At 52.5% G+C, this 11,513-nt stretch overlaps 1 protein-coding gene across 1 annotated transcript in view; it reads left to right on the plus strand.

Moving 5' to 3' along the window:
- LOC102819784 overlaps nucleotides 1-11,513 on the plus strand; it is a 41,782-nt gene that overhangs the window by 1,673 nt on the left and 28,596 nt on the right. The gene's annotated exons all lie outside the window — the stretch shown is intronic.

The following is an 11,513-nucleotide window of genomic DNA, read 5'->3' on the forward strand; positions in this document are numbered from 1 at the left end:
ACAATCCCACTGCAGGAAAGGCAGGGCTCTGCTGAGACACCCCTCAGAGGGAGGAATGGGCTGGACAGAAGGAAGCTGTGGTGGGAGGAGCAGAAGGCAGACGACCCAGGCAGCCGGATCCTGGCTCCTGGACACGATGCCCTATTTGTAAACCTTTCTGTGGACCCAGTAGGAACGCCTCTCAGTCTGCCACACTGCCTTCTGGGCAGCTGATTTTTCCAGTCCTTGAATCAGCTCCCCGTCCAAGCTGCACTGGGCATGACCCAGAGGTGTGGGACAGCAGTTGCCCTCGGGCTTGAGACCAGAGTGGGCGAGGTGGGGCATGGAGGGCTACACACATGGCTACACTCGGGTTGTCTTTGTTACCCCAAAGGACGTAGCCAATACATATGACCAGGGGAGTGGGGTGTGTAAGTCACTGTCCTTGAGCCCTCAGGGATGGACACGTGCCACAGATAGCCTGGAGATGGGTCTGTGGGAGGGGCAGGAGACCCTGAGAAGATCCCTGTTTGGTGGGCAGGCAAGGGGCAGTGTGGCTGAAGCCCAGTGGATTGTAAGACTTCCTGGCTCACTTGAGTGGGTCAGACCCATGTGAGAGAAGACGCTGGAAACCCAGCTGGCCTGCTGGGCACCTGACACTGTTCATGCACAACAGATTGTAGATTCATCAGCGGATTGTGAATGGGTGGAGAGAGGAAGCTCCACAGATGACCTGGCGGGGAGGGGAGGCCAAGATCAGGGATTGAACATGACCTGAAGAATCCTGGAGCCTTGGGGTGTGAGCAGCCATTGGACTAGGCAGTCTCTCCACCACAAAACCACTGCCCCAAGTTGATTCTCACCTGGTACCCTATAAAGCTGCTATAAGGGAACAGACAGCCTTGGCAATAGGCCTGGGGCCCTCTTGGGAAAGTTTCCACTGGGGGAGGGGCAAATTCCTGTTAGGGCTGAGTGGTCCTGCCTACTTTCTAGCTGCCCCAGGGGAAGTAGGGAGGCTGGGGGAGCCTGGTCTTGCCTTAGGGGAGGAGAGTTTCCATTTCCTGAAGTCTGGGGGCAGTCACCCGAAGGGGCGGGGTGGGGTGGGGCGGGCGAGTGGGCGGAGCCTCCTGCTATCCCCCCACCTCCCTGGACTGGCCGTCCCTGGAGAGTCCGGGAACCCATGTCCTGACGGAGGCATAGCAAGTGTGCCCCCTCCAGGGGCTCCAGCGCCCCGCATTGCCCCACCGCAGGGGAAACTGAGGCTCAGGGAGCCGGGGCCTGGCCTAAGGGTTTCTTGGAGCCTGTCTCCCCTCGTTCCTCCTCCTGCTCAGGACCCTGGGAGTGATGGGAATGCACCCCCAGGAGGAAGCCAGGTCTGGAGGCGGGCAGTGAGTGGGGGTAGAGAGGGCAGTCAGAGGTGCTGCCTGGGTCCAAGACTCGGCCCCCTGCTGCCAAGAGCCCCAATCCGACCAGGTCTGCTGAATTCTCCCCTGTCTGCTCACAGACCTGCTCATTCTCGGAGGGAATTGAGGCTTTGGGGGATCATGGGGCTCCCCCATGCCATGGCTGACCAGGCAATGGCCCTGAGGAACTGGACTGGAGGGCCTGGCTGCCCTGGGCATCACCCCTTCATGTTGGAGCACAGAGGTTCTAATGGGGGCACACAGGATATTGGATCCCTCACAGGCTGTTTGAGTATGGGAGGGAACGCTGACTGGATTTCCTGCCCTTCTGGCTGCCCCCTCCCCACTGCACCAAGCCATGTCCACTCCCTTTCTGGGAAACTCTGGAGAGGAAGCTTCAAACCCAAGAAACATGGGGGGTTGCAAGGGGTTCATCCACAAGTCTAGCCACCTGGGGTCCCTGTCTTCTTGCAGACTAGTCCTGTCCCTGAGCCTTAGCCAGCACCCAGGTTCCTGAGACCCCAGCTGCTTGCACAGGAGTGAAAGGCGGCTCCGCAGATCCGTCTGTGGTCCAATCCTCTGTCTACCAGGGCCTCCTGTCGGGATGGAGCAGGCCACCAGCCTGGCCACGGGGCATCCAGGGTGCAGCCCATGAGGCTGACCCCCTTCCTAGCACTAAGGCCTGAGGATAGATGGGACTGGGTGTGGGCAGTGTGGGTGGGGGTGGGAAATGTGGGGGCAGGGCACAGTGATGGGGCAGGACATAGGGTGGGCTCCATGTTGACCTGGCCTGTCCATTCTTGACTCCCAACCCTTCCTTCAGGTCTTTTCAGTTTCCCTCAGGTATGAAGGGACCCACTTGTCCTCCTGGGCCACCGGAAGCACAAGAGGACCCTGGCAGGAAAGAAGGTGGGGCTGGTCCAGGGAATGAAGAGCCCTTGGACAGTTAGTTCCTTGGTGCCAAAACAACCAAGAAGGGTCCAGGCTCTAGGAGTGCCCCCCCCCCCCCCACAATAGGGCTGATCCCTGGGCTGGTAGAGATGGGATGGGAGGGGCTGCCTCCTCCCAGCATTAGGGGGTTCACCCAACCCTCCAGCGGAACTCGGATCCAGTGCTACCCAGGGACGTTTCCTCTCAGCCGTGGGCCAGCAGGGAAGAGAGAGGGGTCTCGCCAGCCCCCTCTGCAGGTCCCCTGGTGTACCTAGAAGATCCATCTCCTGACATTTCCTCTCTGCCCCTCACCTACCAGTAGTCATCCCCTGTCCCGTCTCCCTGGGCGGCGTAGACATACTGTGCTCCCCCTCCCCATTCCCATCCCCCCTGCTCAGAGAGCAGAGTGGGGGGCAGGGAGGAGCCAAGTGGAACTGGGTGTCAGATCCAGAACTGAGTTGGTGGGCATGTCCCTAACAGGGACCAGGGGGGCTCCATGTACAGCTGTCCCTTTGCAGTCTTTCCCAGGGCCCCACTCTCAGCCTCAATGAACAGGGGGATCACAGTGAACTGGGTGAACGCCCTGGGGTCTGGGAGAACAAGTGGGTAAAGGCCTGAGAACCGCACCCCACCCCACCCCTCAGCCAAGTTTCAGCTTGTAAGGGCGGATGCACTCATTTTTACATTGAATTTGTAATAAAAGAGGTTGTGAGTGGAAGGAAATACTCAAACTGAAATCAACAGGAATTCAGAGAGTCTGCCCTGTCCACCTCAAATCCAGGAATCTGGAAATAGAGGGCCAGAGACTTTCTCAGCCTTGGGCCAAGGTTCCCAGGGGAGGGCTCTTCCTCCCAGTGTCCGGACACAGTGCCCTTCCTGAGAGTGACCAGCCAGGAGGTAGCCAACAGAAATGAAGGGGCTGGACTGTCCTGGAGTAAAAAGTGTCAGGAGAGACCCCTAGTTCTGATTCTCTGGCTGGGAGTGGACAGCAAGGAGACCCTGCTCCACAAAGATGTGGCTAGAGGGAGTCCAGCTGGTGGGAAGGGAGAAGGGGGGAGTGCACCCTGCCACAGGGGCAGTGGAAGCACCCCCTTATCCCATAAGCTCCTCCCCTCTGCTCTCCTGAGCTGGTCCTAACCATGCATGGCTCCCTCACCTCTAACATGGGACAACCTTCTCTTTACACACTGAGCACTTGGCTTATTCTGATGGCAGCAGGGTCAGGGCCGGACATGACCACACAGCAGTCACAGTGGCCAGACCAGTCTCCGGCTGCATCACCACCTGCTGCTTGGCAGATATTACTCAGTTGGTGGCAGTATTATCCCTTCCTAGTGGCACACTACAATAACCACTGGACTGCTGACCGCAAGGCCCAAGGTCAAACCCACAAGCCCCGGCACTGACAACAGCGGTGATATGCCATAACTGTTCCTCATGTCAGTGACCGGTCTGAAGGTCAGTGGACTCCCCTGAGAGCCCTGGGGAAGAGTGGCCGAGGAGGAGGGACCATGCTACCATTGTGCAGATGAGAAGGGGCCACGTTTCAGGACTTAGGGGGCATCGTGATCTGTGCATCTTCAGACTTACAATTAGAGATCCAAGAGACCAGAAATCCAGAAATGAGGGACGGACAGCACCCAGGGGCTCTGCAGAGGTCCCTGGGGCTGGGGCTGTCTTGGTGGGGACTGTCTGGCCAGGTGGAGCCTTCTGGGAGGACAGTGCCATCCATCCAGCCCCTGAAAGAATTGGAGTAAGTACTTGAGACGAGGAGGAACGAGGAATGGGGCAGCTGTGAGCAGAAACCATGAAAGCAGGCTGCCACTTATACCCCCATGGTCCCAGGAGAGCTGGGTCCACTGCCTCCTCCCTCACCCTGCTGGGGAAAACCCTGGGGGTCAAGGACCGGAGACCCAGTGGGGCAGGGTTAGGACAGGGCCCAGGCTGAACAGGAATCTTACTGCCAGCGTCCAGAGGCTGCGCCCAGCCAGGGCCACGGTGACCTAAGGACCCCTGTCACAATGCATGGCATCCACGTATTCTACCTGGAATTGCACAGTGTGCTCTGGTGTGTAGGGGACACAGAGCCTGGAACAGCCTCTTTGACATCCTCAAAAACCTGGTCACCAGGCTTTCCACAGCCCTTGCCAATAAAGGTGACACTTAACTGGACAAGAGGGGAGGGCATCTGGGCAGAGGCCCCAGGACCCCTCAGATCTTCACCAGAACAGCTGTCTTGCTCCCTCCCTGGAAGCTCCTGATGCTTCCCCTAGTAAAGCCCCCTCCAGGTAACCTGGAGGCAACAGGGACAATGAGGCACCTGTATGCCTGGGGACCTGGCCCCACCAGGGATTCACCACTTAGTGTACCGGTGAACAAGTAAGGCAGGCCCGGTGTAAGCATTTCTCAGGCTCTCTTCACAGTCCGACCTGGGGATGGGGTCTCATGGCCCTTCACTGGACGCTTTGGCCCTCAGGGCTCAGAAGAGGGTCCCCCTTAGGATACAGAGTCTCCTTCCTTCTCCCACCTAGAGGCTCTTTCTCAGCTCATACCTGGTATGCCCCTCCACACCTCCCCATGGTCACCCTCAGTTTTGTCACTCCCCCCAGCTCACCCCGCGCTGCCTGCAGCAACACCTCCCTCAGGAGGGACCCCAGTGGAAGGGTCCTCACAGAAGGAGACCTGAGACTTGCAGGATCTGTGATCCAGAAACAAGGGAGGGTGGGTTCACATCCTGGGGACAGCCTTGGCCTTTTCAGCTCCCCTTGCTCCCCTGGGGTCCCTGTCTTCCCAGAGGTCAGGTGGGGCAAGGTGGGACTACAACTTCCTCTCATGCTACCTGCTACCCCAAAATTAGAGACTGCCCCCCCCAAAAAAAAAACAAGACAGAAGCAAATACTGTTGAATAATGATGCAGGAACAGACAGAGGCTCAGCTTGGGAGCCTGTCTTCTCACTGCCAGTAGATCGTAATCACTGCAATGAGATGATGAGTGTAAAATGGATGCTCTCCCATGTAAACTGTGACTCCATTCACAATAAAAACTTTTAAAAAAGGAAAATGGAAAGATTGCACTGCACTGTCTGACTCTGAGCTGAGAGAGGACTTCTGCCTTCTCCTCCTACAGATCTCCAGGGTCTCCAGGGGGCAGGTCCTAAAGGGTGCGACTTTGCCATGTCTGACACCCCAGAGCTTTCTAGGGTTAGGCATGGTCTGTGTGACCAGCCCCCTCCACTTGCCCCCACTCACAGGAAGTCCACAGCTGCTCAGATCCTAAGTCTGACCTGGAAACTCAGTGGTGGAAACCATTTATGCTCTGATGGCCTGACCCCAACCTAGAGGGGAGGGGCGTGGAGTCCGTGTTCTGGATGCCTCCTCACCTCTTCTTCCAGTCTGTCCCCCCCGCCCCCCCATCACCCTGCCGGGTACTCAATTAGGTGAGCAGGGCTGAGTCCCAGCTCAGGATATCAGCAGGACCTGTAGGGAGAAGGAGATGGGCAGCTGACTGGGCTCCCCCCCTCCCCTTAGGCTCAGCCCCCCATAGGCTCTTCCCAGAGGCGAGTGAGAAGAAAGAGAGGAGGCCTCTATCTCTTCCTGACAAGCGGCTCCCTTGAGGTGGGGTCCCCTGGGAGCACCCTGTCTGGGTGGGTTCTACACTGGAAGGGCTCTGGCAGGAAGCTCTGAGAGCAGATTGAGCAAAGCTCTGAGACACCGGGTACGTTTCAGTGTCCTGTTCCTGTCCTTCCCCATCAGTACCGCTTCAGTTCCTACACAGGCACACATTGACACGTGTGCGTGAGTGTGTGCATCAACACATTCACACACATTCATGGGCACACGTGCACATTACACAGGCGCTCAAACATTCATGCACACAATTTACACACACACACATGCATTTACATACACACTTATACACGTATTTGTGCACATATTTTACACACACATATCCACATATATTTACATACTCATGTGTTCATGCACACTCGTTTACACACATACATACTCACACAAATCCATGCGCACACATTTTCACATCAATGTGCACACAAATTCTTGCATTCACACACATACAAATATTCATGTACATACTCATGAACTTGTGCAGACACACTTACACAGTCATGCACATTACTGTACAGTATGAATGTGCACACCCACACAGAGCCATGAGCGAACGGCAGCAATGAGTGTGAGGTTGGGCCAGGACTGGGCAGTGTTTGGTTCTGTTGTGAGTAGGAACAACTTGATGGCATCACCACCAACATAATATTCATGTGCAGTCCTGGTGTGGCGCTGTGCGTTCATGCGCTGGACTGCAAAGTTGGTTTGAACCACAAGGGTCAGTGGTTCAAACTCACCAGCTGCTCCTCGAAAACCTATACAGGGTCGCCATGGGTCAGAACCACCTCGATGGCACTTAACAACCACAGTAACATGCACACTCATACACATATGCATGCACACACATCCATGCCGTCATACACATACATACTTGTGCACACTCATTGACACAACATCCACACACATCCTTACACAACACTTGCACACACCTGCAGTCACTCACATGCCTGTGCGCGCACACACTTTATTCTCAGCAGTGGAAGGAGCTGTCAGCTGTGTTCTTGGCACCCAGGGTAAGTGCACACTCAACAGTACTGGACACTGTCTGGAGTCAAAGCTGGACCAGAAGGACCTGGTGCCCCACAAGTGATTCCCATTGAACCTGGGTTCTAGGGCCCCGGGGAGCCTGGAAGGAGAAGCACATCACAGCAAGCAGCGCTCCCCAGCAGGACTCCGTGTCCTGCCTAAGCAGCCTCTGGCTCCTGGGAGAGTGGATGGCCCAGAAGGGGCACATCTGCAGGACATTGCTGTCTCCTGGGTTGTTGTTGTCTGTGTGTCGGTGATCTGCTCATGCCCTGAAGTTTTCTGCGAGGGCCAGACTGATCAGATGACAAGACAGGGCTAGAGACACTGAGCAGTAATTTCCTCTCTGTAGTACTTTTACCCTGACCCACAAGGAGAAGTGAATAGGACAGAGGGAGCCAGCACAGTCAGGTGCAACCTACATACGTTTGTGTAACTGACATAGAGTTTCACACATCAGCTGCTGCCCCTCCCTTACAGGAAGATTCTTCAGTTTCTAGTTCCTGTTCGTCTTTGTGTTTATTAAGATGCATCTGTGATTTATTTCACAGTCCTCCATGGACCAGACTCTACAACCAAGTGCAAACAGTCTTGTGAGAAATAAATCTTGTGGGCGTGGTCCTTCTTCAGGAATTCATGAGATTGCTAGACCAGGCAGACAGATTGTTAATTTACATCCAGGATATGTAAACAAGCTGTTCTAGGACTAGGACATTTAAATAAGAATACAGTCATTAAGACCATGGACAAGACGTTTTGGCTTCTCTGGGGGGAGGGAAAATATTAGCGTAGTGGTTAGGAATTGGGATGTGAACCTCAGGAACAGCAGTTCAAAACTATCAGCTGTTCTGCGGGAGAAAGATGAGGTTTTCTGCTCCCGTAAAGATTTACAGCCTCGGAAACCCTGTACAGGGTCGCTATGAGTCAGAACCAAGTCCACGGCACATAACCACCACCATAGAACTGTGTAGGGGGAACTGGGACTGGAGGAGGGGCTTTTTAGAGCAAAGAATAAAAATCGTTTGTGGCAGGTCATGTGGCACATCTGCCCATGTGTACTGGGCTGGGCACCCAATTTTGCAAAATCGAATAAAGAAAACCTTACCTACTAGAATGAATACAGATGGGACTACTTGTGCATTTGTCAGGATGGACAGCATTTCTCACCGTCCTCACCATTTTGGTCAGGTTTGTGTTTTGCCTCCGGGCAACCAAGATTCCTTAGGGAGAATTAGCCCTTTGCAGAGGGTTAGATCTTGCTAAGCAGGTACATCCTGGGGCCTGCCTTCCCACTTAGGATGTCAAACAAAGCCTCGTAAAATGTGTCTTCTAGAATTCTCTTGAGGCAGGCAGGCCTGTGGAAATAGGCCCTGGCCTCCATGTCCCCCAAGCCCACACCTCATTCCTGGAGCAGAGTTCACATTCCAGGAAGTAAGCAACAGACCATCCCAGCCTCAGGCGACAGCAACTGCCCAAGCGAATCTCCTGTTACTGACCCACCTCCCACAGTTAATGTTTAGCTGCTTCCCTTCGTGTAACCGTTCACTTGAATGCTCACACACTCTTCCCTGCCTCGTGTTTGAACCTGCCAATGACCACGGCTAACCAATCCCAAACGGACTCACATATGCAGCCCTATTTCCTATAAAATACTCTCAAACAGGGAAGACAGGGCTCAGCCTCTGGATAGGAATCCTCTGAGCCACATACTGGCACAATAAAAGTCCCCCCTTTGTTACAACACGCCTGCTGTTGGCATCTCCTTCAGAGTGGCTCTGGTAACACTTTTTGTGCCCCGGTGCTGCCAGAGGACAGACAGACGGAACATAGCCCAGGACAGGCTTTTGGAGCTCATTGGCCTCTAGTTTGGAGCACGATGAGTTTTTCCATCATGTGTGTCTGAGGAGAACTGCACTCCCCCAGCGGTTTCTTTCTCTTTTCCACTGACTTTTTGATGGTTGATTTTTCAGATACCACCAGACCTTTCTTCCAAAGCATCTGTGGTCTCCAACCTTTTGTTTAACAGGCAGACACATGAACTCTGCGTTACAGCGCCACAGAGCAACGATTGTTGTTGTTAAGTGTCATCGAGTCGATTTCAACTCATAGCAACCCTGTATAGGGTTTCTGAGGAGTGGCTGGTGAAATTTGAACCACTGACCTTGCAGTTCAAACTGACTTTGTGGTCCAGCACTTTATCCCACAGCACCACACCAGGACTCCAGAGCAATGATTGCTGTTGTTATGATATGCCGTGGAGTCTGTTCCGACTCATAGTGACCCTGCATAGGGTTTCCAAGGCTGTAAATCTTTACAGGAGTAGAAAGCCTCATCTTTCTCCTGTGGAACAGCTGGTGGTTTCAAACTGCTGACCATAAGATTAGCAGCCTGATTCATAACCACTACGCTACCAGAGCTCGAGGCTGTTTATTGTAGTCACAGTGTCCAGAGTGGCCTCAGGGTGGCTTTATTGCTGTCCACCTCTAACGTTGCTTTTGAACCCCTCTCCCCATCCCATTTTTGGCTCTTCCATAGAACATTCAGTATGGCTACTTGAAGACTCTCCAAAATGGGCTTTTATAGTTTTCAACGGGGAGTTTCTGTATGTCAAAGTATCATTGACACAACCCTTCCCTCTTCCCCTGATGTTCCCCTTCTGTATTTTAAGCCAAAAATAATTTTTGCAAAACACTCTAATGCTATCAGTTAAGTCCCTAACGATTGCCATCTGTGTGGAGCCTCAGGGCAGCCCCTCTGAATGGTCAGCAGAGACTCCTTCGTCCAGGCCCCCTTTGTGCTGGATCAGTGGTGGGTGAGGAGCACATGTTGGGTAGGGCTTACAGGAAAGCGCTTTTTAAAAGGCAGCACATTTTGCTAGTGTGCCTGTGGTGTAGCAGCAGTGACTAGAATGAAGGTGAACTTTGAAACGAACTGAGGAGGCAGAGCTGAAAAGCAGAAAGGGTGAGAGTCAAATTAACAAGCTTTATCAAAAGTAGAATACAATCAAGATGGCGGATCAGGTAGATGTGCAGTGAGGAGCTCCATCAATAATAACATGGAATACCAGGCCAAGCAGGCTCAGGGGATGGTGCTGGAACTCTGAAACACATATAAAGGAATATTTGGAGGATTGGAGGGCTTACAGCGAGGGAAATTTGTAGGAGAATCAAGAAATCCGTTGTTTTCTAATTCAAGACGCTCAGATATTCCTGGAGCCGCCATCTTGGAATAGAACATCTTGATTGTTGTTGTTATGTGCCATGGAGTAGGTTCCAACTCATAGCTACCCTGTACAGGGTTTCTAAGGCTGTAAATCTTTACAGGAGCAGAAAACCTCATCTTTCTCCTGCGGAATGTATCAGGATTGATATCGAAATTTAAAGTGACAGTTTTGACATAAAACCAAACGGCCACCACTCGTATGTCTGTCGTGCTGTGGTGGCTTGAGTTGCTGTGATTCTGAGGGCTATGCCACAGGTATTTTAAATAACCAATAGGGTCACCCATGGTGGACAGGTTTCAGATGAGCTTCCAGACAAAGATAGACTAGGAAGAAAAAGTGACAAACTACTTCCAAATCGTTAGTCACTGAAAACCTTATGAACAGCAGAGAAACACTGTCAGATATAGTGCCGGAAAATAAGCCCCTCAGGTTGGAAGGCACTCCAAATGCGACTGGGGAAGAGATGCCTCCTCAAAGTAGAGTTGACCATGATGACGTGAATGGAGTTAAGCTCATGGGAGAAAAGCCCACAGAACCTTCATTTGCTGATGGGGCACAACTCAAAATGAAGAAAAACAGCTGTAAATATCCACTGAAAATCGGAACATGGAATGTACGAAGTATGAATCTGGGAAAATTGGAAATTGTCAAAAATGAAATGGAGCAGCACTATTTACAATAGCAAAAAGATGGAGACAACCAAAGTGCCCATCAACTGAAGAATGGAGAAACAAACTGTGGTACATACACACAATGGAATATTATGCTACACTGAAGAATAACAAGGAAGCAGTAAACCACCGCATAACATGGATGAATCTTGAGGACATTATGTTGAGTGAAATTAGTCAGTCACAAAAAGAGAAATACTGCATAGGACCACTACTGTAAAAGACTAAGAAAAAGAAATTATACTAAAGGGGAAATTATACTAAAGGTTGGTTGTTGGGAAGTGGGTGATGGGTTGGGGGAAGGGGGGAGGGTGGAGCGCAGGGTGGATTTGGTCACAGGAGAGCTTGGGTGCTAAGGAGGGGGGCAATATACAAGGAGGGAGAGGGAAGTAGAGAAACGGGGCAGATGGGAGAACAATTGGGCATGTTCAAAAGGGCTAGAGGGGACAGAGATAAAGGATGATATATGCACAGCCTTGGAACTGCAGGGCTCTGAGATACAGGGATTGAGTCATGGTTGGAATGGGCGGGGGGAGTGGGAATCAGGTTAAGATGCTTGGCTGTTTTTGTTTGTTTGTTTGTTTTAATCCTGGTTTTCCTTGCATTATAATATAGAGTAGACACTGGAGAGGGAGAGAAAGGAATAGTCAGAAACACCAC

Source organism: Chrysochloris asiatica, unplaced genomic scaffold (genome assembly GCF_000296735.1).
Source record: "Chrysochloris asiatica unplaced genomic scaffold, ChrAsi1.0 scaffold00001, whole genome shotgun sequence".
NCBI classification, from domain to species: domain Eukaryota; kingdom Metazoa; phylum Chordata; class Mammalia; order Afrosoricida; family Chrysochloridae; genus Chrysochloris; species Chrysochloris asiatica.